The 27,142-nt window shown below is 48.2% G+C and overlaps 1 long non-coding RNA gene across 1 annotated transcript; it reads right to left on the bottom strand.

Moving 5' to 3' along the window:
* Positions 1-905: 905 nt before the first annotated feature.
* LOC147584031 (uncharacterized) lies at positions 906-27,142 on the bottom strand. The gene is made up of 4 exons (XR_015240558.1): positions 26,580-27,142; positions 8,470-8,580; positions 2,968-3,148; positions 906-1,846 (listed from the first exon to the last, which is right to left on the bottom strand). It is a non-coding gene; the product is annotated as an uncharacterized LOC147584031 (long non-coding RNA).

Genomic DNA, 27,142 nt, shown 5'->3' with positions numbered 1-27,142 from the left:
CGTGAGTTCGAGCCCCGCGTCGGGCTCTGGGCTGATGGCTCGGAGCCTGGAGCCTGCTTCCGATTCTGTGTCTTCCTCTCTCTCTCTGACCCTCCCCCGCTCATGCTCTGCCTCTCTCTGTCTCAAAAATAAATAAACGTTAAAAAAAAATTTTTTTTTAAAAAGAATCTCTTACGGTTTGCCTCCCTGTTTTTAATCTTATTTTTCCTTCCCTTCCCCATGTTCATCTGTTTCTTAAATTTCATGAATGAATCCTATTTCTCTGACTTATTTTGCTTAGCATAATACACTCTAGTTCTATCCGTGTTGTTGCAAATAGCAAGATTTCCTTTTAATTAATATTCCATTGTGTGTGTGTGTATATATATATATATATATACACACACACACACACACACACACACACATACCACTTCCTTATCCGTTCGTCAATCGATGGATATTTAGGCTCTTTCCGTAATTTGTTGTTGATAGTGCCGCTATAAACATTGGGGTGCATGTGCCCCTTTGGATCAGCGTTTTTGTATCCTTTGGATAAATACCTACAAATGGGCAATTGCTGGGTCATAGGGCAGCTCTATTTCTAATTTTTTGAGAAACCTCAGAGTGGCTGTACCAGTTTGAGTTTCCACCAGCAGTGCAAAAGGGTTCCCTCTCTCTCTGCATCCTTGCCAACATCTGCTGTTTCCTGAGTTTTCAACGTTTATTTATTTTTGCGACAGAGAGAGACAGAGCATGAACGGGGGAGGGGCAGAGAGAGAGGGAGACACAGAATCGGAAACAGGCTCCAGGCTCCGAGCCGTCAGCCCAGAGCCTGACGCGGGGCTCGAACTCGCGGACGGCAAGATCGTGACCTGGCTGAAGTCGGACGCTTAACCGACTGCGCCACCCAGGCGCCCCTGTTTCCTGAGTTTTTAATTTTAGTCATTCTGACAGGTGTGAGGTGGTTTCTCGTTGTGGTTTTGATTTGTATCTCCTTGATGATGAGTGATGTTGGGCATCTCTTCGTGTGTCTGTTAGCCATCTGGATGTCTTTCGAAAAGTGTTCACATCTTTTGCCCATTTCTCACTGGATTACTTGTTTTATGGGTGTTGAGTTTGAGAAGTTCTTTGTAGATCTCAGATACTAACCTTGTATCCGATATATAATTGGCAAATATCTTCTCCCATTCTGTTGGTTGCCTTTTAGTTCTGTTGATTGTTGGTTTGGTTTTCATGCTTTTGGCATCACTAAGCTGCACGTCTCCTAACTTAATTATCTTTAAGTGGACGTGTAGACCTCTTAACTGCTCTTTTAGACATGCGGCAGGACTCCAAGAAGGCAGAGAAAGTAAAGATTCAGTGAAATCCAGAAGTCTAAGGCCTTGAAATGTGTGTTTATATCAAATGGTCTCATAGCCCCATAATGTGCCGGATGGTGAAATCTGACCCTTCGGCCTGCTTGCAGCCTTGCTCACTGTGGAGCAGAAACAGAGGCAGCCTGTCTGGCCACTGATCTACCCAAAGAACCAGCGCTCACCCCGGGATCTCACCTGGTTGCCCTGGCCAGACGTGGGGCATGAGTGGCACCAGTCCCCCGGATGTCCCTTTCTCTTACCTCTGAATCTCACCTCTGCTTGCGTCCAGAGCGTCTTCCCACTCCACAGGGACTGGGAAGTCCCCTGAAGACAGGTGATGCTGAGCGCCTGTGGCCTCGAGATGAGAAGGAAGATGGGCTAGACTCCATGGGTGGTGGTGTTTTCATTTCCAGCCCACAGGGAAATTGACAGAAGGGCCTTCTGCCCTGCTCACCACTCGGGACTCGCTCTGTGACTTCCCGCATCGCAGAAGGCTGCCTCTTCCCCAGCTGTAAATGAAGCAACTGGGCAAAGGAAGGCAGAGTGGCTCAACTTAGGCACTGCAGCAGCACCAAAGCCAGAACACAGGTCTCTACACATAGGCCTTTACACGTCAGCGGCTTCCTTTGTTTTAATGTGTTATTAGAAGCGGTACAGATGCAGACGAAGCTGCATTAACACATACAGGGAGACCCAGATACCCTTCGCCTGGTTTCCCCAATAGTAGCATTTTGCAGAACCACAGAACGGGATCACAATGGTCCGTCATAATTAGGATTTTGCTTCCACGTTTTATACAAGGACTAGAGCCCCCAGTTTTGAGGTTCTTGCTTCAAGCATTTCTTGTCCGCTATTTTGAACGAGCCCTCTGCTTCCCTTCTCTCCCTGCACGTCCTCATCAGCATAGACTGGCTCAGCATCATCTCTCATTTCTACTCGAGCCATCAGCATACGGACGAAAGCCTCTCCAGGAGAGCGGCACTGTCCTCCTTTCACATGGCCCAAGAAATGCAGCGTCATGCCTGTCCAGAGCAGGTAGAGACGTGACCGGGATGGCCAGGGAAGACTGCAGGTGAGGGAGTGCTGGGTCTTAAGCTGGCCTTGCAGGATGGCGGAAGGCCCTGGAAGCAGCCCAAGCGCAGGTGTGGGGGAGGGGATGGTGTGGGGCGGCTGTTAGGGCAAAGGTCAGGAGCCATGCTCTAACTCCCTTATCCTAGCTCCAGACAGCATCTTCACTGGCCTCTGTGTTCTACCACCTCAGGTGCAGAATGGGGATTTCTAAGTAACCCTCCCCCCTATATACGCTGTTGACAGACCAGACATCTGGAGGGATCCTTATAAAGTACCCAAAGGCATCCCTCTCCTAAAAGCTCTCCTATAACTTTGTCTCACCAACATACGAATCTCTACTCCAGGGCTGTGTTCTCCGTCCCACCTGCCTCTCGCCTTGTCTCACGCCACTCTCTTCCCTACTCAGCGCAGATCTTGGTCATGATTTCATTTTGTCCCCATTCTATGGGCTCCCCCACTGAAGAGTAGTCTGCCCGGCAGGGAGAAAGGTGCCCTGATGTTTTCCTGGTGAAGCTTTGTGTTTGTGCTCAAGAAGAGGAAAGCTGTAATTCCCAGGTACCTGGAGCTTAGGCAGGGATGTGCTGGCAAATGTTTAGCCACCTGAGGAAAACAGTCCCGCTTTGTAGTGTTGGCCGGTTTTCATGGCGTCCGTCATTCCCACCATGGCTCGTTTCAGGCTCCAAGGTGAGGTCACAATGTGGAGCTGGATGGGATGTGTGGTTGGCTCCGAAAGCTTGGTCCTGCACACCACAGAAAGGATACATCAGTCAACAATTTTTCAATAAGAAAGTTGCATCTTCTTCATAAGAAAACCTCTAAAGCAAGTAAAAAGACACTTAGAAAGCTTTAAGCACTTTGTGTGGGGCAAAGTTTCTGTGGGAAAATTAAAGAGGTTTTCAAAGTGTATCATTTGTTCCTATCTTTAGTTTTCCCAGAGACTTCTTTTCCCTTTCAAGTAAGAACAGGATTACAGTTGATTAGTGGCTTGAGACATAAACAGGGTCGACTCCCCCTAGGCATCCAGACATTGCTGGTGGGAACTAGTTGCTGAATTAGAATTCTCATCAATCCCTCAAGACATGCCAGAAAGAAAAATGAGGGATTCTGGTAACTCTGATCTCTTGGGGGAACTGTTCTCTGTAAGTTTACTTAGTGACTTGACATTGAGCAAATGTAACAGGCCTCCTAATTAGAAATAAGGTAACCCCAATGATCAACACCAACCACAACATAATTGACTTTAATTTACTAAATATTTACTAAATTCTTGTTTGGGTTAAAACACACACACACACACAATCTCAGTGGGGTTTGCAAAGGAAATAGAAAAATTGTCTTAATTGCTTGGAGACAAGTTGGGGGGTAAAAGGTGTGAATAGATGAAACAAGTCGACTCTAATCGGACCACCTGCTAATGTGTCGAAGGGGCGCAGCAAGTGAGAGTGTGAGGGTGGGAGTTTTCAAAGACAGCGGAGCCGAAAAATGCAGATTTGTGATACGTGAGCACAAGCCAGTAGAACACATGACCGAGGAAAATCCGGGTGACAGAAATGAGAATGGGGATTTCTAAGTAATGCCTCCTTTTATTCTCATTGTGTCTTTCCCTGGACCATCTTTCTCTGATGTGATCCATGACATTAGCGTACCATTTGCTCAGAACATCCTGTTTCAGGCTTCGCATACCATCCTCCCTCCCATCGTAGCCCCCCAGTAGCCATTGTGGAGGTGCTAGCAAACCCGTGTTTACCCTGAGGATCCTGAGATCCAGAAAGCAGGTTCTTTAACTTGCTCTAACAGCTTTGCTGTGCAACAAGTCGCTCCAGCATTCAGTGGCTGAAACAATTTATCCAGGTCGTGAGTCTATAGGTCATCAGTTGGAGGTGGGCTCATTCATGACTTAGTTCGGTTGCATCCGGGTCAACTCTGTGGATGCTGCCTCGGCGTTCTCATGTGTCTGGGGCCTCAGTGGGAGGGCTGAGCTCTGTTCCATGTGATCTCTGTCTCGGTCGCGGTCAGCTGGCCTTGGCTGATTCTCGGCATTTGGCAAGGTCTTGTGAAAGCGAGTAGGTATAGGCAGACCCTCTTGGGGCTTACGTTCAAAACTGGCACACTGTTACGTCTGCGACATTCTACTGGCCAAAGCCAGACCCAATGCCAGACCAGAGCCAAGAGGTGGGGAACCAGACTCCGTTTTTTGTTTTTTGTTTTTTTTTAATGTTTTACTTATTTTTGAGATAGAGACAGAGCATGAGCAGGGGAGGGGCAGAGAGAGAGGGAGACACAGAATCCGAAGCAGGCTCCAGGCTCTGAGCTGTCAGCACAGAGCCCGATGCGGGGCTCGAATTCGCGAACTTCGAGATCGTGACCTGAGCCGAAGTTGGACTCCCAACCAACTGAGCCACCCAGGCGCCCCTCCGTATCATGATGGAAGTTGCTGCAAAGTCACTCGAGGTTGAAGAATTACGGCCACTTTTATAATCTAAGCACACTTGGCGGAAAAATGACAAAACTACAGGGGACAGAGCATTCATATCCAAGTTTGTCTGAAAGATTGCTTCTCTCACAAAGCTACCCGAAAATCCAAATCCTTTCTTTTTTTCTTTACATGGACACGCCCCTCGTTTACCACTGTGCTATCACCAGCTTCCCCTGATGTAGACAGACACACGTGACCCCCTCAGTCCTTTTTCCAGGTATCCGTCCACACAGATTCTTCTCTTGCCTGAAATGACCTTCCGCCCTGCTCATAATCTCTCCGGCTGTGACAACCTGGCTTTGATTTTAATCTCTTGCAAAGCTGTGGGGCGGAGACTGCGAACCATCCCCTGGGGATCTGCCCTTTGACCATTTGTCCTTTTTCTTCTTTGACCTTTTATAATAGAACTCCCCTAAATCGTAGCTTGCGGTCAACGCTAAGCTACAGAATCCATTCCCCAGCCTCCCTTGCAATTTAGCGTGTGTGGTAGTTTTAAAAAATGTTGCAACTTCTTGGGGCGCCTGGGTGGCTCATTTAGATGAGTGTCCAACTCTTGGTTTCAGTTCAGGTCACGATCTCCCGGTTTGTGGGATAAAGCCCCACGCTGGGCTCTGCACTGACAGTGTGGAGCCTGTTTGGGATTCTCTCCCTCTCTCTCCACCCACCCTCCTCTCAAAATAAATAACCTTAAAACAACAACAACAACAAAATAATACACCTTGCAACTTCTTGGGGCACCTGCATGATTCAGTCGGTGGAGCATCTAACTCTTGGTTTTGGCTCAGGTCATGGATTCATGAGATGCAGCCCCACGTCAGGCTGACCGTGCGGAGCCTGCTTGGGGTTCCCTCTCTCCGTCTCTCGGCCCCTCCCTCACTCACACTCTGTCTCAAAATAAACATTAGAAAAATTAAAAAAAAATTGCAACTTCCTGATAAACCCTCCCATAAAAAAGGTGAACTCTAATCCCCGTGAATATTGGCCAGCCATAGTCACTCCACTTCTGATAGAATGTGGTAGAACAGATACCGTATAGCTTGTGAGGCCAGGGCGACCTACACCTGAGGAGGACAAGGCAGACATGAAAGAAATCTCACCAACCTGAAGATTCTGTGCTAAACATGCCTATGTAAGGAGGCCACAGAGAGACAGACAAGCCCCACAGGGACTGTCCCCCAACTGGTCTGTCTTCTCAACCTCAACACGCGGGTGCGTCTGCAGATTATTCCAGCCACTAGCTCTATGCAAAATACACTCCCTCCCTCTCCAGACCCATCAAAGCCTTGCTTATTAAGGCATCCAGGGTTCGGGCCTCAAGCCCAAGATTTTGTCACGTCAGTCAAGTTCCAGGGTGAACGAGGCTCGTTGGGTGTAGTTTCTCAAGTGCAGCTGGTTAACACGGACTGGAAGAGCTTCGTGCTACAGAGGCAAGTTTTCTGTCCCCCATGGACAGTCGTGGGACAGCCATAACTGCCATGGAGACCGTCATTCCCACAGGGGAAACGGGGAGGCATAGAAGTCTGTGGCACTGATGGAAAAAAAAGAAGGATGACTCAGGGTATATCCAAGAACCCATGGAGAATGATTCCCAGTGGAGCTGAGCCCCAGTCATGGGATTGGCATCACGTGCCCAGAAACGTGTGAGGGAGAAATGTAAATAATTTGGGCCGGAGAACCCACCGTGCTGTCTTTTGACATATCCACAAATTCTTTGACGATCCTCCCATGAAAAGGTGGGGTCTAATTCTCCTCTCCCGACAGAGTGTGACAGGAGGGCTCCCACATGACACCCAAAGCTAAGGTCAAACAGGGAGGGGGCAGGGGCGGGGCACTACAGCATCTGCTAGGCTCTTGGGACACGGGGCATGTGCTTTTGGAGCCAAAGGGGCACATCTTCCCAACAGCAACTGCCAGACATGCAAATGCTGGGCCTGCAGATGACTCCAGCCCCCGGCCTGCAAGGCCACTCAGCTGATGCAGGGGGGACAGATAAGTGCCGCCCCCCTCCCCCACCCCCAATGAGAAATTCTAGCCATGCCAGTAAGCCAAAAAGAGGAATAAATGTATGAGGAATGGGTGAGATTTAAAAGTGTCACTATTTACAGCTAACGTGATGAAGCACCTAGTTTATCAACCGATCGTGTTGGATTTTCTATTAGAGTTGATGAATGTAGCAAGGTCACTAGATAAAACATCGAAATTCCTTTAAAACCCAACTGCATTTCTATACGGCAGCAGCAACCATTTATAACTTTTCTTTTTTTCATAATACATTTTACAGTGTTATTAAACACATTTACTATCGAAGAGAAAATCTGAAGAGATGTTGTGTCCTCTGGTTACGAAGCCCACATCTCCTTTAGGCCATGCTCGGAGTTACGATGTAAATTGATCTTGCAAAAGCATTTGAAATGAGGCAAAGCAGAAAGCACTGTGACACAAATACCAGCTAATCATAAAAACAAAACCACAGTGGAGACGGAAATGGACTTATAACCCAATTTCTGTCTGATACACGTGAGGGAGCTAGAGACTCAGAACTTCTGGTTTCACAGTCCTTCCTCTGAAATGAGGTTGAGCTGAAAACACAGCAGGAGGAAATCTTACTTCTAAAATAAAACACATCCCTTCACGACAAAGAGAAAGTCCCATTTACGGGCGAGCAGAAAGCTCCCGCTTCAAGTGTTTATTTTGCATTTTAAACCATCTGGCCTTCCGTTGCTCGGTAGAATCATGAATTTTTTAAAAGTAAAGTTGTGCTGCTGTTCAACCAGACCGTGCCACCTAGAACCATCCGTGTGAGAAGCACATCGGTTGCAAATTGGTTGAAGGCAAGACTGGGTCCCCATGTGATGTCACCTGCCCATTCAGCCCACTTCTCCTCCCCCTGATTCTGCACCTGTGACTCTTTGTGGTTCAGGCCTCAGCTTACATGTCACCTCCAGAAAGGCTTTTCCTCACCACCAAATATAGAAGAGCCTTTACTGTATCACCGTGCCGTAAGGAGCACTTGCCACGAAATAGCATTTTCTTACTTAATTGCTTATGGTAAGTCTTCTGCAATTAGAAGGTCATCTCTAGAAGAGCAGAAATCTTCTTGTACTTCTTATCGTCACTCTTAACCAGACCAGGTCTGAACACGCTAGATGCTCAGGAATTGGTTCTTTTTTTTTTTTAATTTTTTTTTTCAACGTTTATTTATTTTTGGGACAGAGAGAGACAGAGCATGAACGGGGGAGGGGCAGAGAGAGAGGGAGACACAGAATCGGAAACAGGCTCCAGGCTCCGAGCCGTCAGCCCAGAGCCCTATGCGGGGCTCGAACTCACGGACCGCGAGATCGTGACCTGGCTGAAGTCGGACGCTTAACCGACTGCGCCACCCAGGCGCCCCAGGAATTGGTTCTTAAACGAAAGAGGAAATGGTAACTTTCAATGTGGGGGCCTCCCTGGCTGAGACTCCCCCCCACCGGAGAACAGAGGTCAAGTGCTAGTGCTTTGGAAAGTGCAGCCGGGGCAGCAAGGGTAAGGGAGCGAGGCAGAGAAGGATGGGAAGCCATGCAAAGCACTGCCCTGCTGTGCTCGCACCTGCTTCCCCGCGGGCCACCAGGAGACCCGACTGTTGCTCAGCAAGACCGGGGCCACGTGGGATGTCTCTGCACAGGTTGTATAGGAAACTCCTGCCTCAGAGCAGCTGTCCTGGAGAAGGAAGAAAAGACATTTCCTGAGTTGGTCCTGTCTCCTGTTTCCCATTGGCTGAATTGCACTAGGTGGGGAGCCAGTCCCCTCCCATTTCTTTGTCAGCTGGTGCCTTTCAAAGCCACATGGAAGCCACATCCCACACTGTGGCAGGCTGGAAGGTGTCCACATCCTAATCCCCGGGACCTGTGAGGGTTACCTTCTATGGCAGAAGACACTTTGCGAATGTGATCACACTGAGGGTTTTGAGATTATCCTCATGGGGCCAGTGCAATCATGTGTCCTTGTAAGAGGGAGGCAGGAGATCAGGCTCAGTAGTGGGAGACGTGGTGACAGCAGCCACAGGCTGTAGCGATGCAGAGAAGGGGTCACAGTGGAGCCACGCAGGCAACTTTTAGGCATGCAAAGGATTCTTGCTTGGAACCCTCGGGAGGAGCCAGCCCTGGTGACACCGTGGTCTTGGCCCTGTGGGTCTCATTTCAGATTTCTGACCTCCAGAACTGTGAGAAAATAAACTACTGCTTTAAACTACTGAGTCGGTGGTAACTTATTACAGCAGCAATAGGAAACCGATACCACGGCCTCCAGGGGAGTGTTTCCTCTAAATCGATGGCAAGAGCATCCAGAGAGCCCCGGATAAGCACGGCCAGACAACTGGAGGTACGTAAGATGTACAGCCTACAAGGACCCACGTGACTGCTTATATCAAGGAGCTCAGGACAGAGAAAATGTGTACTTGTTGATTGTATTAACATTGTCCTTTATTATAATTCATTTTTTTCTTTTAATTTTAGAGAGGGGAGGAGAGAGTGCAAGTGGGAGAGAGGGGCAGAGGGAGAGAGAGAGAGAAAATCTTAAGACAGGCTCTGTGCTCAGAGCAGAGCCCGGTGCGGGGCTCGATCCTATGACCCTGGGATCAAGATCTGAGCTAAAATCAAGAGTCAGACGCTCAACGGACTGAGCCACCCAGGCACCCCAGTTATACTTCATTTTCACTTGTGAATAACTGCCCAGCTCTGAAAAACGTCCCTGGGCCTCTCCGGTGATGTTTACATATGTCACATAACCTATACTCTAGCCAGACCATCAGAGACACGCCTTCAAATCTGGTAAAAATCCACCCTTACAGAAACGATTTTCTTCTAGGTAGATTTGATAAAGAATGTATAGAGAGCATAGTAAGTATTAGGTAACCCCAGCTGCTTTGGCGAACACCTACATTTCAAGTGCCCACTGCTATTAAGGACCATTTCTTGCTTGCATAACTGACCAAGAAGGATGTAATGGTAGGAGGGTATTGGCTCTGCTCCTATAGCTATTCAGGGGCCCAGCTGACAGGGGTTCTGCCTTCTTCAACATTTATCTTCCGAGGTTACCCTAGCCACAAACAAAGTCGGCAAAAAGAGAGCAACTGACTGGATAAGAACATATGCCTTTTAACCTCCTCAGTCTAGAAGTGACATCACCTGGCGTTACTTCTATGCAAGGGATGCTGGGAAATGTAGCTCCAGGCTGGGCAGCTACCTTTTCAGTTAGTTACACTCTGCATCACGTAAGGGGAGAATGTGTACGTGCTGATTGTATTAACAAGCTTCGGTGGGCAACCGGCTGTCACTTGCCACGGTCTGTCCCTCTGGCCAAGAGATATTCGTGAGGACTCTGTCCCTCAAATATGAAAAACTCTTCTCCCAGCCAGAAAGGAACATCCAAGGGAACTAACTCAAAACCCTATTAGTTACTGCATCCCTAAGGGCAAAACAGATGGGTAGCCAACAAGAGACTGCTCAATCTGTACGATTAAAAGAAGTCAAAGATGGGGCACCTGGGTGGCTCAGCTGGTTAAGCGTCAGACTCTTGATTTCTGCTCGTGTCATGATCATGTGGTTGTGGGATTGAGCCCAGCACCGGGCTCCATGCAGGGTTCTCTCTCTCCCTCTCTCGTTGCCCATCCCTGCTCAAACATGCACTCACACTCTTTCAAAATGAATAAACATTAAAAAAAAAAAAAGTCAAGGATGGATGACCAGGAAGCTGAGGGGACACCACCCCAATAAAAAGTCTCAAGTCCTTGCCTGGTTTCCCGGCCTGAGCCAGTTTTTGGACCCAAGCCCATTGGTTGAAGGCAAGACTGTCTCCCCAGCCCCCTGCCATACCACACAAGTCTGATCTCCCGGTCCTTCACCAAAGGGATCTACTTGGGTAACAATGCTGAGGAATACCCAGGTGTTTTGACGACTCTTTGACAGGGGATTGGTAGACATTAACACCTAGAGTCTCTACTCATCCTCACAGGCCTCTGTTAGAGTCAGGAATATTGGGGCTAGGTAATAAGTGGATCCCAGCCCCAGATCCAAGTTACAATGGCTACAGCGGGTCCGTGGCCCCATCTGGAGGTCATTTTCCCAGACCCCAAACATATAACGGAACTAGACATGCTTGGTCGTTGCACAACCTCGCCTCACATTGGTTCCTTGCAGCCGATGGTAAGACTACCACCACAGTGCAGACGTCAAGGAGAATGCTCTGAAACGACTCCCCTCTGTGGAAAAGACGGTGAATCAAAAGTGCTATGGTATCCCAGGGGGAATGGCAGGAATTAGTGTCATCACCAGAGAACTAGAAGATTCAGGGTGAGGCCCCCATCCTGTTCCCTTTTAATGCACAAATGTGGAACCTACAAAAACCAAACAAATCCAGTGGACTATGGCCAAGTCGCCCAAGTTGTAGGCCCAAGTGCAGCTACTGTGCCAAGTGTGGTGTTGTTCCCAGGTCAGAACAGCTTCATCTCATTGCGTGTTATATATGATTTCACATTCATTCTTCCTTAGACTCCTGGTTTTTTCCATTAATTTCAAATAAACTTAAGTCAGAACGTAAAACTTTGAAGATACCCAAGATATATAGGATGAGATTGAGTTCTTCCAAGAGAGCTACGTAATTAAAGCTTAGTAAACATTACCTATGATGATAAATTATTCATAGAGTGCTTATCCGGCAATTTCAGTAGTTCAGGACATGGCCGAAGAAGCGAAACTTGGCTTCATGTGAGTAACAATTGCTAAGTCCGCATGAGCTTTGCTGACTCTGATTTTGCTTCTGCCTGGAGCGAGCCTGAACAGCTTATCCCCCCTTTCGCCACACGCGACAGGTGCCTCCCTCTCTCCCCATGCTGCACCCTGTGTTCTCAGCCGCTCATGACCCGTCACCTGCAAACTGCCCATAATCACCTCCTCTCTTTTATGTTCCGCCTTTTATTTTTTAAAATATTTTTAATGTTTATTTATTTTAGAGAGAGAGAGAGTGTGAGTGGGGGAAGGGACTGAGAGACAGACTCTGAGGCAGGCTCCAGGCTCTGAGCTGTCGGCACAGAGCCCGACGCGGGGCTCGAACTCATGAACGGTGAGATCAGGACCTGAGCCGAAGTCGGCTGCTCAACCGACTGAGCCACCTAGGTGCTCCAATGTTCCACCTTTTAGCTCTAACTCAGACTTGGCATGTTCCCTGCAGCCCTCTTGGGTGAGGACTCTCGTTCCCAGCCCTGTACCGCCGGGCCTACTATGCCGTAACTGTCCCCTTGGTACTTCCAGACTATTTCTCTCATTTGCGTGATGTAATCCTCAGGATCTTTAGAGCAATGCTATTAGACCATACCATCTACACTCCCTCCTCATCCAAGTATCTGGCTCACTGACTTTCTCTGCAGCATGATTCTGCAGACTTCTTTCACATGAACAATCCACCCGGTGCCCTGACTTCTTGATCCTTCGGCCTCATGACCTCCTCCCCCTCCAAATTCTAGCTTCCACTGACTCCTTTCCACTGCTTTTTAGCATACTCCCTGCTAGGTACACTTTTTAACCATGTTACCTCACCAGGACGTCCCAGCCACGAAGCCACCATTTTCTTCAACGCTTTCACTTCCCTCCTGCCCCAGATTAGAATCTCTGGTCCATCACTATAATCATTCAATTGTGTTCACCCTCAACTCCTTTCTTATCCCTTCCTCTTCTCCACTTAGCCTTAAAAAAAAACCCATCCACAGTAAACCCAATTCTCTGTCTGTATGTGAGCGGCTGAATGTTGCTGGAGAAACACCCAAGCACACTCTCACCTTGAGCTTATGACCATGATTCTCAGAGGCCGCCCATCACATCCACCCTCCCACCCTTCCCTAGTGAAGGGACTCCCATGGTTTCCTGGGTCCCAAGGCCACTATCTCAAAATCCCTCTCTTTTTAAACTTCATGTCACTATTCCTCCCATCCCCCAACTTCTTACTTAATTATGAAAACCGAAGAAGCAGAAAACAGTGTACCTTCTACCACATCTTCCAATTTATCCCATGGATTCCTGGGGCTTTTGTGCCATTTAGATGTTGACTTTCTCTTCCCTGAGCTCACAGTTTTTATATCCAGTTTCCTGTTTGTCTGCACTTGGACCCATATTAGGCATATGAAGTATAGTATGTCCAAGAAAGAATTCCTCTCCCAAGAGAGAATTTCCTCTCCCCCATCTTCCCTTATGTCTACAGGTGTTAGATGTCATTTGTAATTCTTCTCTGTCCCTAACAGCTTACTTTGGATGCATCAGCAATTCCTGTTGGCTGTGTGTCCCAGAGGAGTTCCAAATCCAATCATTTCTCACCATATCCACCGCTACCAATCTCTCTGGCTAGTCCGGGAATCGCTAACTGATCTTGCTTCCTGCTTGTCTCCTCATCAATGACCAGGACAATCTTTGCAAGCTGGAAATTGAGGGGCTCTTGGGTGGCTCAGTCGGTCAAGTGCCCCACTCTTGATTTTAGCTCAGGTCATGATCTCACACAGTTCCTGAGATCGGGCCCCACCTTGGGCTTAGTGCTGAGTGTGGAGCCTCCTTGGGATTCTCTCTCTCTCTCTCTCTCTCTCTCTCTCTCTCTCTCTCTCACTCGCTCTCTGTCTGTCCCTTACCTGCTCGCATGTGGTCATATACTCTTTCTCAAAATAAATAAACTTTATTTTTTTTAAATTTTTTTACTTATTTTTGAGATACAGAGAGAGACAGAGCATGAGTGGGGGAAGAACAGAGAGAGAGGGAGACACAGAATCTGAGGCAGGCTCCAGGCTCTGAGCTGTCAGCACAGGGCCCAACGTGGGGCTCGAACCCATGAACCGTGAGATCATGCCCTGAGCCGAAGTCAGACGCCTAATCGACTGAGCCACCCAGGGTGCCCCTCAAAATAAATAAACTTTAAAAAGAAAGATGAGGGGTGGCTGGGTGGCTTAGTCGGTTAAGCATCTGACTTCGGCTCAGGTCATGATCTCGCAGTTTGTGGGTTCAAGGCCCATGTCGGGCCCTGTGCTGACAGCTCGGAGCCTGGAGCCTGCTTCGGATTCTGTATCTCCCTCTCTCTCTGCCCCCTCCCCTGCTCACGCTCTCTCTCTCTCTCTCAAAAATAAACATAAAAAATTGTTAAAAAGAGATGAAAATTGAACGAAGGCATGTTTTGCACAACACCCTTCATTAATTTTCTACCGTCTTTTAGAACAAACTCTAAACCGTGCATGGTCTGCTGTGCCCTTCGTGAGGCCCCACTGCCTTCCTCTCCTCACTCACTGATCTTCCCTCCCTCTGCCACCCCTCGTCCCCGGTCACGCTGCTCTTCATTTTAGCTTCTTGTTCCTGGAGCACAAACTCGTTCTCACTTCACGATCCTCACTCGCTCTTGCCTCTGGAACTCCATGTGACTGGCTGTCTTCCCTCATGTAAGTCTGCTCAAAAGTCACTTCTCTCACCCGCCCCCCGACCCCGTCTCTTCCAAAGCACTTCCCCTTTTCAGTCTGTCCTGTTTTTCTGCACAGCACTTAACCTGTGTTACGTCACGTTCATGGTCCCCGTGCTCTTGTGCTGTCGCCTCTCACACGGACTCGGGGCTTAGCCATGTGACTTGCCGTGGCCCCTGGGACGTTAGAAAATGTGACCCAACCAGAAGCTTGCGACGTGCTGGCACCTTGGGGGATGCCTTCACGGACCGCCAGCTGCCAGGTGAGGAAGCCTCAAGCCAGCCTGCTGGAGAGGCCACACGGGGGATGACTCAGACACATCTGCTGACAGCCCCAGCCTCCTGCCATCCAGCACCTGCTAACTGGGCTGGATGCACACGTGAACCCCGCATCACCATGTGGATCTGAGCCACGCCCTTCCAGCTGATCTCTCCCCAACGCCAGTGCACGGAATCGTGAGCAAATAAAAGTTGTTTCAGGCTGCCGGGTTTGGGGACGGTTTGTTATACAGCAGTATACGATACCAGAATATATGATACATCACAGCCTAGGATTTTATGTCCATATGCATATTTGCTCACGGTCTGCCAAGTCTTCTAACATTTACGCTCTAGGAGGAGAGGAACATTACCTTGAGTACACCGTGGTCTGCCGTCTGGCTCACAGAGGCATAGAGGAGGCATTTGTTGCTGAATGAATGAACAGTCTTTTGTGGAACAGCCTCACCTTGTCCCATGGCTTCCACTAAGATCTCTAAATTTGGCCCATTAGACAGCTCTGTCTAACGGGGCACCTGGCTGGCTCAGTCCGTACAGCACGTGACTCTTAATGTCAGGATTGTAAATTCAAGCCCCACATTGGGTATAGAGATTACCTAAAAATAAAATCTATTTAAAAAAAAAAAGGAAGGGAAGATCTGTCTCCTATATTCTAATTGACCATTAGACATGACCAGTTGAAATTTAACACCTTCTAAATTGATGGGTTTTTTTTTCTAAGTTTGTTCTCAACTTTTCTCCTCTACGTCATATTTTAGCAGTGGCACAATGAGGTGTGACAACACTTAATTTTATGTGTCAACTTGGCTAGGTGATGGTGCCCATTTTTTTTTCCTTTTGGTCAAACACCAGATGTCACTGTGAAGTTATTTTTTAGATGTGATTAACATTTATTTTGTTTTTGTTTTTTTTTTTTTTTTAAATTTTTTTTTTTTCAACGTTTATTTATTTTTGGGACAGAGAGAGACAGAGCATGAACGGGGGAGGGGCAGAGAGAGAGGGAGACACAGAATCGGAAACAGGCTCCAGGCTCTGAGCCATCAGCCCAGAGCCCGACGCGGGGCTCGAACTCACGGACCACGAGATCGTGACCTGGCTGAAGTCGGACGCCTAACCGACTGCGCCACCCAGGTGCCCCATTTATTTTGTTTTTTAACGTTTATTTATTTATTTTAAGAGAGAGCGAGCAGGGGAGGGGCAGAGAGAGAGGGAGAGAATCCCAAGCAGGCTCTGTGCTGCCAGCGCAGAGCCTGATGTGGGGCTCGAACTCACCAACTGGAGATCGGGACCTGAGATGAAATCCAGAGTTGGATGCATAACCAACTGAGTCACCCAGGTGCCCCTAGATGTGATTAACATTTAACTCGGTAGACTGAGAAAAGTACAATACCCTCCATAGTATGGGTGGGCCTCATCCAATCAGTTGAAGGCTTTAACAGAAAAGACTGAAATCCTTTGAGTAGGAAGGAATTCTGTCTCCAGATTGCCTTCAGACTCAAGACTACAACATTAACTCCTGCCTGAATCTCCAGTCTCCCAGTCTACCCAGCAGGTTTCAGACTTGCCTGTGCACACAACTGCAGGTGCCAATTCCTTAAATCCCTCCTCCCCAGCTCTACAACACACACACACCCACACACACACACTCCATTGGTTCTGTTTCTCTGGAGAACCCCAACACAGGGTTATCTTTGACAATCCTCTCTCCTTCTTTTTCCAACATCCATTCAGTCACCAAAGCCCCACTGGTGCCGTATACAACATGCCTCCTGCCACTACCCTTTCTCTGCCTCCCTGTCCCCTGTCTTGCTTTCGACTCTCAGCATCTCTCACCTGGACTATTTTATAATTTTTTTTTTTAACGTTTATTTATTTTTGAGACAGAGAGAGACAGAGCATGAACGGGGGAGGGGCAGAGAGAGAGGGAGACACAGAATCGGAAGCAGGCTCCAGGCTCCGAGCCATCAGCCCAGAGCCCGACGCGGGGCTCGAACTCGCGGACCGCGAGATCGTGACCTGAGCCGAAGTCGGACGCTTAACCGACTGAGCCACTCAGGCGCCCCTCACCTGGACTATTTTAAAGTCTCCTAACCAGTCTCTCTGCTTTATCTCCTGCCAATCCACAAGCTACTCCACCACCAGGGTCACCTAAGAATCTGATCGTGACACTTACACCACCAAAGTCTCCCACGGTCTAACGAATACAGCTCAGACCCCTCAATGTAACATGAAAGCTCTTTATCAACAAGTTCAAGTTCTATTCCCAGCTCCGTATCTCTGACTCCTCTCTAAAAACCCCAAATTCTAGCTATATTTAGCCCCTGTGGATCCCCAAACATGCCATTTCATACCTTCACGCTTTTACATATTTTATTCAATTTACTTGGAATGCCTACCAACTTGTTTTGAAAACATTCCAACCTACTCCTCAAGCCTTAACTCAGATGTACTCTTCGTTCGTAAGCTGTCCCTGGATGCTTGGTCATAGCGTTTAGACAATGATAAAGATCTTTTCGCTAGTCTTGTTGTCTTGAAATTGATGTATGTGTCTGTGTTTCTCAAAGACAAGAGGCTCCTTGATGGCAGGGACTGCGTATAATAATAGATACTAACAGATTTTAATAGTAACAACAGTAATTAGATCCCTAAAGGAAAAATAAGGTAAAAACAGAAAGGGGGACAAACCATAAGAGAATACAGAGGACAACTGAGGGTTTCCGGGGGCTTGGGGTGGGGGAATGGGCCAAATGGGTGATGGGTATTAAGGAGGGCACTTGTTGGGATGAGTGCTGGGTGTTATATGTAGGTGATGAACCACTAAATTCTTCTTCTGAAATCAATACTACACTATATGTTAACTACCTTGGACTAAATTAAAAATAGATAGATAGATAGATAAAATTAGATCCCTAGTCCTGGTCTTCTGTTTAGCTGATAACAGCCATTCAAAACCTGTCCACTGAGCCAATTTTTGTGCGTTAGATTTTAAGCCCTTTGAAGGCAGAAACCATATTGATGTTCATCTTTGTATCACTCATGGTGCCTCTCATAGGATCTCGTACAAAGTATAAGGATTGGGTACATAGAACAATGTACACAGTGGGGCGCCTGGGTGGCGCAGTCGGTTAAGCGTCCGACTTCAGCCAGGTCACGATCTCGCGGTCCGTGAGTTCGAGCCCCGCATCAGGCTCTGGGCTGATGGCTCGGAGCCTGGAGCCTGTTTCCGATTCTGTGTCTCCCTCTCTCTCTGCCCCTCCCCCGTTCATGCTCTGTCTCTCTCTGTCCCAAAAATAAAAAAACGTTGAAAAAAAAAAAATTAAAAAAAAAAAAAAAAAAAAAAAAAAAAAAGAACAATGTACACAGTACACAGGTTAAGTACCTAGTACATAGGCTCTTGCTCAATAGAAGAGGGAATTAAAGAAAAGCTTCAGTTCTCTGGAGAAGACAGAAACATCTCATTTCCTGTAGCTACAATGTGTCTGCCATCATTGGATTCCCTTGCTCGGGGTTGTCACAATGATATTAAGTCAAGCAAGAGTTTGTGCAAAGAAGAAACCACTGCAGGTCACAGTCTTGAGGAAGAGGAAAGAGAAGGGGACTGTCTGTTTAAAAAAAAAATGAGGGGCGCCTGGGTGGTGCAGTCGGTTAAGCGTCCGACTTCAGCCAGGTCACGATCTCGCGGTCCGTGAGTTCGAGCCCCGCGTCAGGCTCTGGGCTGATGGCTCGGAGCCTGGAGCCTGTTTCCGATTCTGTGTCTCCCTCTCCCTCTGCACCTCCCTCGTTCATGCTCTGTCTCTCTCTGTCCCAAAAATAAATAAAAACGTTAAAAAAATAAAAAAATTAAAAAAAAAATGAAAACTATGAGAACTTTATTTCCTATTTTCTCACAGTCTTCTAGAAAGCATTCTTTTTTCTTTTGACAGATTTCAAACCCACAGGAAAGTTGAAAGAACAGTACAATGAACAGCCGGATACCCCTCACATAGATTCACCAACATCTCACCACACCCATTTCCCCCATCTCTCTGTTCCTCTATCTATACTTCCCTAGTGCTGAAACGCCGTCACGGCATTTCACCCCCAAATACTGCGTGTTGTACCACTCAGAAGGAGGACTTTCTCTTCCATCACCAGAACACCATTATCACACCTAAGAAAAGCAACATTAATTCAATAAAATCATCTAGCATAGAATCTGGACTCAAATCTTCCTTATTTTTCCTCCAAATGTCTTCGATGGCATTTTTTTGGACCCAGAATCCAGTCAAGTCTCACACATTGATTTGGCTGTTAACATCTCTTCTCCTCAAACTGTTCCTCTGTCGATATCAAACACCTGAAGATCCAGGTCAATTGACCTGTAGAACATAGGACGTTGCTCTGTTAGGATTTGGTTCAGGTCAAATGCTTCCAGCAAGGTTTGTTGTGTCCCTCCTGTAACATCAGGTCAGGGGACTCACAAGGTCACATTGTCCCACTTCTGGAGATGCTCAGCGTGATGAGGTGCAGATAAGGTGGAGGTATCTCCAATGCAAAGACACACTGTGTGATTAGTAAGTAACCTGCGAGATCATGTAAACATGTCTTCCTCGGGGCGCCTGGGTGGCTCAGTGGGTTGGGTGTCCGACTCTTGCTCAGGTCATGATCTCACTGCTCGTGAGTTCGGGCCCCATGTCAGGCTCTGTGCTGACAGCTCAGAGCTTGGAGCCTGCTTCAGATTCTGTCTTCATCTCTGTGCCCCTCCCCTGCTTGAGCTCTGTCTCTCTCTCCAACATAAAAAACAAAACACTTAAAAAAATTTAAACACATCTTCCTTAGTCTTTTTCCCAGTGGGTCATTGATGATCATCGCCTGAACCACTGATTACGTTGAGAGTTAACAAAATGGTACTTTTCTAAATCTACAGTCTATACTTATTAACTTAGAATCTTTTCTAAAGCAGAGCCTCCCTCCTACCCCTTTTGAGTATCATTATGGAGCCACAAGATTTTTTTTTAACTCAATATCATCATTTACCAAGATGATTATTTTGATCCTCAAAGTTTCCCAGATTTGGTAAGTGGGTTCACTTTCAAAGCTGGCTTCTGTGTCCCTGTGACATAGATTTTTAAATAATCTTTGAACATATCTTGCTTCCTGGCACACAAGATGTTCCTAACGTAGACCCAGCATCAGCCAATTCTCTAAGGAGCCACTGTTCTTTTCTGGCAGGAAATAGAAAGCAACACCTGGTCTCTAAGTGAGCTCCCTGCCATGGGGTGCCATTGATTCTAGGCTCTTTCTATGGGCATGGCTAGAACATCACATCATGATCTTACACTCATGGATAGCTCCAGTTCAATTCTTCCCCCAATTCCACATTCTTTGGCTTTCACTGAAAACCCTCATTAGTTCCAAGAATGAGGAACCCAGCCTGAGAAGATCTGGATTTGGAAGAGGAGGGGGGCACACTGGCAGCAGGTTATGCAGCTTGAGCAGGCATGGAGGCCCTGACACTGGAGAACGAGGGATATGGGCATGAGAGCCTTTAAGAAGAAGGGTTCAAAGGATAAGAGACTCTTAAAAACTGAGAACAAACTGAGGGCTGATGGGGGGTGGGAGGGAGGGGAGGGTGGGTGATGGGTATTGAGGAGGGCACCTGTTGGGATGAGCACTGGGTGTTGTATGGAGACCAATCTGACAATAAATTTCATATACTTAAAAAAAAAAAAAAAAGAAGGGCGGCTCTCAGCGATTGTCAAAAGCCTGGAGGTAGATGGGGAGTCCATATAATTTATCGACCAAATCAAGACACTTCTGAGAAAGAAAGCAAAGTGGCATTAATAACCATGCCAGAGGGGCTCCTGGGTGGCTCAGTTGGTTGAACATCCGACTCTTGATTTGGGCTCAGGTCATGATCTCAAGCCCCACATCAGGCTCTGCACTGACAGCACAGAGCCTGCTTGAGATTCTCTCCCTCTCTCCCTCTCTCAAATAAAACTTGAAAAAAAAAATTAAAAATAACCATGCCAGACAGCACGCATAAAGTAGCACTGTTTTGGGCTGGCTTAACACATGGTTACTCCAGGTGGAGAGAATAAAGGGGAGACCAGAATAAAACTTACTCCAGCGTTTCCTGTCTTTGGGACTGTGGGTTACTGTACTTGAAAAGGCAGTTGTAAATGCTGCTTCTCGGGCTGGGGGTGGTGGGCATGTCTGTGTGATGGCCCCTTGTCCTGCGGAAGAGGCTTCATTTACAAGGTGTGTGGCCAGGGTCCTCTCTGGAACCCACTGGGGTGGACATTCTTGCAGAAGGAGACTCTCCGCTCCAACTCTGTCCACCTCCCTTCCTGATAGGACAAGAGCGAGAGCAACTTCATCCACAGGAGAATAAACTGTCTACAGGTATGCTGGATGCTAGCTGCGGGCAGAGTTTCTGTAAGAAATCCTGCTGCCCGACACCAGGGGAAGTGGGGGGCTGCAGAAAGCCAGCCCTAGAAGCAGAGGCCACCCCTGGGTTCACATGTATCTTCTCCCTAGAGAAAGGAGAATGGCCTTCAGTCCCAGCCAGACTCTTGTCCAGGTAGCCCGGACTCTGCCTCCGGTTTTGGGGGTAGTTCTGGCTTAGGGCAGGGGGAAAGTGCAGGAGAATGCAAATGGGGTACAGAGAAACCATCCGGTTTCAGTGAATTAGCTGCAAACATACTCAACTCTGAACTGTGTTAAATCCTAAAACTCCTTTGATGGTTCAGAAGACGCTTGAGTCTTGTAAAGCTTCGGGGTCCCCATGAACACGCCTGGCTGTAAACACCCAGCTGTGCCCAGCCGTACACGGCCTGAGGGATACAGGCGACACGCCTTGCGTGCGTGTTCTCAACACGCCCTGGGCCACTATCACAGCCTAAAGGGTCACCAGGTTTTGTGCCTAATTTCTAGTGAGCTAAAATTAGTAACAGGTAACAAGCTGTTACATTTTGAAGGGATGTCCGTGGGCTGTGACTCTCACAGCTATTTTCATTACTTTCCACGGATCTAATTCTGGCTTAGAGACTACCCCTGGAGGCTGGAGGCCTGATTTACAGACCTGGGTTTGAAGAACACACCGCAGTTTTGCTTTGATAATGGAGGTCAAGCTGGAGTGTCTGGGACCCCAGGGGACTGGTGTGTTGAGTCTACGATGTTCTTGGTAAAAACAAACAACAACAGAAAGAGATCCATCCACAAACTTTGGGAACTCTCCATTGCTCGCGGGACTAGGGACTTAGCTTGTAGAATAGTACTCAAAACTCTCCTCCATCTGATCTGCGTACCCAAAAGCCTCAATATATTTTCTATCCCATACGCAGTCCATCCGCTGTGGCCGGTGCCTCTGAACGCATGGAGATGAGTTTCCACCCCCTCTGCCTGGGTCCACCCCTTGCCCAGGAGCCTGCTGCCCTCGGAGCTACAGACCTCAGTATCCAGCACCCTCCTGACACGGCCGAACGTGTTCCCACCTTAGTGACAAGGAAGAAGTTTCTTCCAGCGGTTTTGCCAGGCTCTGTTTCATCCACTGTCCAGAGACACCTTTCCAACGTTTTTTTTTTATTTTTTTATTTTTGGGACAGAGAGAGACAGAGCATGAACGGGGGAGGGGCAGAGAGAGAGGGAGACACAGAATCGGAAACAGGCTCCAGGCTCCGAGCCATCAGCCCAGAGCCTGACGCGGGGCTCGAACTCACGGACCGCGAGATCGTGACCTGGCTGAAGTCGGACGCTTAACCGACTGCGCCACCCAGGCGCCCCAGAGACACCTTTCTAAAACACAAACCAAGCCCTTCAACTGTCCTGCTGAAAGCCCCCTGATGACCCCAAAGCTCAAACTCCTTATCACTACATGGGAGGAGGCCCTTTTGAGCAACCACCGGCCCATCCCCCTTGGTCCTCTAGCTCAGGACTGCTCAGGGTTTCCTCCCGGGGCCAGGATGGCCTCCCTTCTGCCTCCTGGATTTGTGTATCACCTGGCTACCTTCTGCAGGTTCCCTTGCCCGTGACCTAAGCGCCGGGATGGACATAAGCAGCCTCGTTTCTCTCACTAGAAGCCCACAACCAGCCTTTAATGAACGTTTCGTGATCACTAAAAGAAGAAAGACGGGATGAATGATGTAGAATTGCAGTGAGATAGATCCAGGACCATAAGGGGAAAAAAACCCCACAAGAGGTTGTAGACCAGGGTGGTGGTTCACAACCTTGGGGGCTCCCCAGGTGAAATCTGAACACCCCACCTCTGTACACACCCACGGAGGGCAGGGAGAGACTGGAGGAGGAGGCAGACCACTGCAGAGGGCTGGGTGGCGGGTTAAACAGGCAGGGACCTTACAGACCGGGCTTGTCTTGGGCAAGATCTCCACACCCACTGGCCAGAATCTTAAGTCTGTAAACAGGCCTTAACTGGGTTCAGTCACATATACTGTCCAGATAAGCAACAACACCTGACTCCCTCAAGAGTGTACCCTCGAAACGGCTTGCGCTGTGGGGACGATGTATAAAACATACATCAAGGACAGGGGAGGGGGTGGGGAGCCTGCAGTTGCCCAGGTCCAGTCTGTGGGTCAACCGACAGTCACGGCCCTCCATGGTGTCTCCGGCATAGGGCCAGGGCAGTGGCTCGTCTGCTGATTTGGGTGTGACTGCTAGCCCAGTGGGAAGGGCTTGGAAGCTAATGTCTTGGAGTGATTCTTGTTGCCCGTGCACGTGCACCTGCCATAGACAGATTGTACCTTTTCGGGATACACTCTTACGGTAGTGTGACCTCAGTTCTCTTTAACCATTCCGAAGTCTTGAAAACCTCTTTTGTGTAGCACCAGGGAGCGATACCTAAACTGGGTGCCCCAGCTGGTATACAGACGGCCACCATCTTGATGTAAGGTTGTTCATCTCCGGTAAGCACGTCCCTGACAGACACTTGTCAAGTGTAGACTATTCTAGCTTGGATATTCCAATTCTTATAAGCACAATAGTCAACCCCAAAGCAGAAATAACCAATTCCTTCTATCAGCTGTGCCTTGGAAACCGGGTACAGTTTTCCTTTCCATTTCCTACGTGTTTGCATTTTGGAATATGGTTCCTATTTATCTGGGCTTACTTCTCCTGGCTCAGTGACAAGGAAATTAGGGAAAACTAGGAATAAGGACTAGATATGGTGAGAATAGGAAGGCAAAATTGCTTCAATAATATTATCAACACAAAAGCATCTCTTTGCTGGACGAATAAACAATACAACATGTATGCACGGCTCCTTGTATGTGACTGGTCACAGGCTCACTGTAGGATTCTACCAGAAAACATTTTAAGGAAAAAAAAAAAGCAATACTGGGGCACTGCTAGCTCATTCTTAGGCTTAGCTTGATGCTACGTCGATCCTGAAGTGAGAATTAATTATTCCTTATTTTTCTCTCCTATTACAAGCTTTCTAGCTACTTTTGGAAGACAAAAGTGAGCAGACTCTTTTAAGAGTTCCTATGTGTATTTTGGCTTTCTTTGCTGGGGTTGTGTTATTTTCTAAAAGTGATTTTCTTTTTTTTTTTTTTTTTTTTAATTTTTTTTTTTTTCAACGTTTATTTATTTTTGGGACAGAGAGAGACAGAGCATGAACGGGGGAGGGGCAGAGAGAGAGGGAGACACAGAATCGGAAACAGGCTCCAGGCTCTGAGCCATCAGCCCAGAGCCCGACGCGGGGCTCGAACTCACGGACCGCGAGATCGTGACCTGGCTGAAGTCGGACGCTTAACCGACTGCGCCACCCAGGCGCCCCCTAAAAGTGATTTTCTAATCTCTTAGATTCGGTGGCCTCAACTATTTTCTCTCTTTCTACGCCCCGCCCCACCATCCCTCCATACATTCCCAATTTACTCATTTTCCTCGGATACATATTTTCAAATTGTCTTGCTCATTGGTGGTCATCATTCTGTTCCCAATATACAGAGATGCAAAATTCATAAGAGAATCCTGAACAGTGAGGTTACCCAAATGAGTTTTAAACATGACAGGTTCTTGAAACTAGGGGACAAGGCTTGGTGTAATCATAAGTATTATTTTTATGCAATCTTAGTAATGAATAAATTGCTGAAACATCACAAAGACAATTAGACAAAGAAAACACCCCCCGGAGTAGCACCTATTTACGTGTCTGTGTCTCCTCCTGTGACATTGTCAGCAATTATTAGAGGTCAGAGGTGAAAAAGGCAGATTAGGGCAATCAGGCCAGGTTTTTTCGCAAACAGTTTTGTGCAGCATTTTTGTGTAGCAATCTTAAGAGAGAGAAAAAGATTTCATATAGCCTGCGGTAGGCATAATAAGATATAAGAGATACTCTCTCTTATTTTATTTTTTTAATTTTGAGAGGGACAGAGAGAACGTGAGCAGGGGAGGGGCAGAGAGAGAGAGAGAGAGGGACAGAGGGAGAATCCGAAGCAGGCTTAGCACTGTCCGCAAGGAGCCCGACACGGAGCTGGAACTCATGAACCCAGGGATCGTGACCTGAGCCGAGATCAGACACTTAATCACTGACTGAGACGCGCAAGCATCCCGATATGTCTTAAATGTAGTAAGTGTTGCAAACCGCATAGAGAAACCGAAGTTTAGCTTTGCCGTGCCGTGTCCACATTTTTTACTACTTCCACAGATCCTCGCAGCAATAGTTAGAATTCAGGGGGAGAAGAAGGCATGTGAAGAGTCACATTCGTGTTTCTGGGAGCACCTCCCCACTGGTCTGGACAATGGGGATGACCTGGCTCCTCTTCTGCTCTGCCCTGCACGTTCCCCTCCAGCTGCAGAGTCTAGTGAAAACTAGAATATCGTACCCCAGGGGGCTGTGCCCCGTCCTAAACAAAGGCCAGATTACACAATAAAGCATCATTTCTCTTTCAGAAGCTTCTGCAGCAGAGGGCCAAGTGAGCGAACCAACACGTGGGAAAAGGCAGTCCTTCTTCCGCGGAAAAAACACCCGAATTGTTTCCACGGTGCTTTTTCATTGCCTCCCTGGCCACTTTCTATCCGGTTGTCAGCTTCTCTTCAAATGCAAGTCAGATGCGCCAGAGATCCTGCACCGCCTTCTGGAAAACCCCAACCTTTCTACCCCCGGCAGATCATCAAGGCCTCAGTGCACCCTGCAGGTGCACACAAGGAAGTGTGCATCCCCATCTGTAACAGCACACCTTCTCATGCTGATCTCCCAACAGAAATTATTCCCCCCGCCCACCACCTTGTTTCCCTCCTCCTCACAACTCAGGGCAGATGCCATTATTACAAAGAGCTCCTAAAACCTGACTCTGCCGCTCTTTCCCTAATTTGGGGTAGCTTGATTTAAATGAAGACTCTCAGCACCCAGCAATTATTTCCCACCACAGCAGTTATCACATTGTAATTAGCCCCTCCTTGGCCCGTGAGCTTCCCGTGGCCACCGAGCTTAGCAAAGCGTTTGGGCACATAGTAGGGGTTCAAGAAACCCTTGCGTGAACTCTAAGAATATACCCTCCTGAGGTATGTCATCTAAACGGCCAAGCACACACACCCGTAATGTACAGATCAATGAATTTTCACATACGTATCCATGGAGATAGAAACATAATGACGGCCCAGGTGAGCATTATCGAGCATTCCCCAGAGGCTCCCTTGAAACAACTGGCTTAATGAGCCCCATGCATCTTGTGAAAGCGGGCTGGTGGCCAGTATGAACCCCAAGAAGATAGAAGCAGCCCTAATTCCCTGCCGGTAGAATGCCCCGGGAGAGGGAAGGGGAATTTTTACTCTAGAAAAAAGCGAGAACAGGAGCATTGAAGAATGGAACATTAAAAAAAAATGCAACCGGCGAAAAGCGAGCATAACAATGATATTGCTTGCCTCCCCCCCCCCCCCAACTCAACCCTGCAATACCAGGGCCAGGCCCGGTGTGGGTGTGGGCGGTCTCAGGGTTGCCTGTCACCCCCTCACAGCCGCCTTACCCAGGTTCTGATGGCTGTTGAGACACGGACACCAGAGTGACTCAGAAGTAACCGTAGTCAAGGCTTGCCAAACCTTAGGTGACACGCGCAAGGGGTCCCTTCTCCGCCTGGGTTCTGGCTTCTCACCTGCACCTCCCACAGACCAACGTGCATTTTTGAGGCAGCGGACTTCGCTTAAGTCGCTCCCCTCCCCCGTCGCTGCGGCCTGACGCTCCGTCATTGACCCAAATGGGTTTTTGTTTTTTTTTTTGCTTTTGTGTTTTGCTTTTTTTTTTTTTTCCTTTCTCAGTCCAGCATGTCTAGCATCACATTATTCCCAGAGGACTAAAAGAAAGACCTCCGCGCAGGCCGTCCAGACGGTGCCCGCAAAGGCGCTGGGCTGCCATCCGCTGCCCGCGGAAGGGGCGCCCCGTAACGCCCTCCAAGGCCGGCGGAGGGGCGAGCGGCGGCCCCGGCCCGCGGAAGCGAAGATGCCCCTTTGATTCCGCCGGGTCCTGGGCGAGGCCTTCGAGGGGGGCGCGCGCGCTCCCCGGGACGCCGCCCAGCGCCCCGCCCCCGCGCGA

This window comes from Puma concolor, chromosome A1, assembly GCF_028749965.1.
Source record: "Puma concolor isolate L17-30 chromosome A1, mPumCon1.1.hap2, whole genome shotgun sequence".
In the NCBI taxonomy this organism is placed as follows: domain Eukaryota; kingdom Metazoa; phylum Chordata; class Mammalia; order Carnivora; family Felidae; genus Puma; species Puma concolor.
Note: the sequence above shows the minus strand (reverse complement) of the source record. Positions and strands in the feature narration are given on the sequence as shown.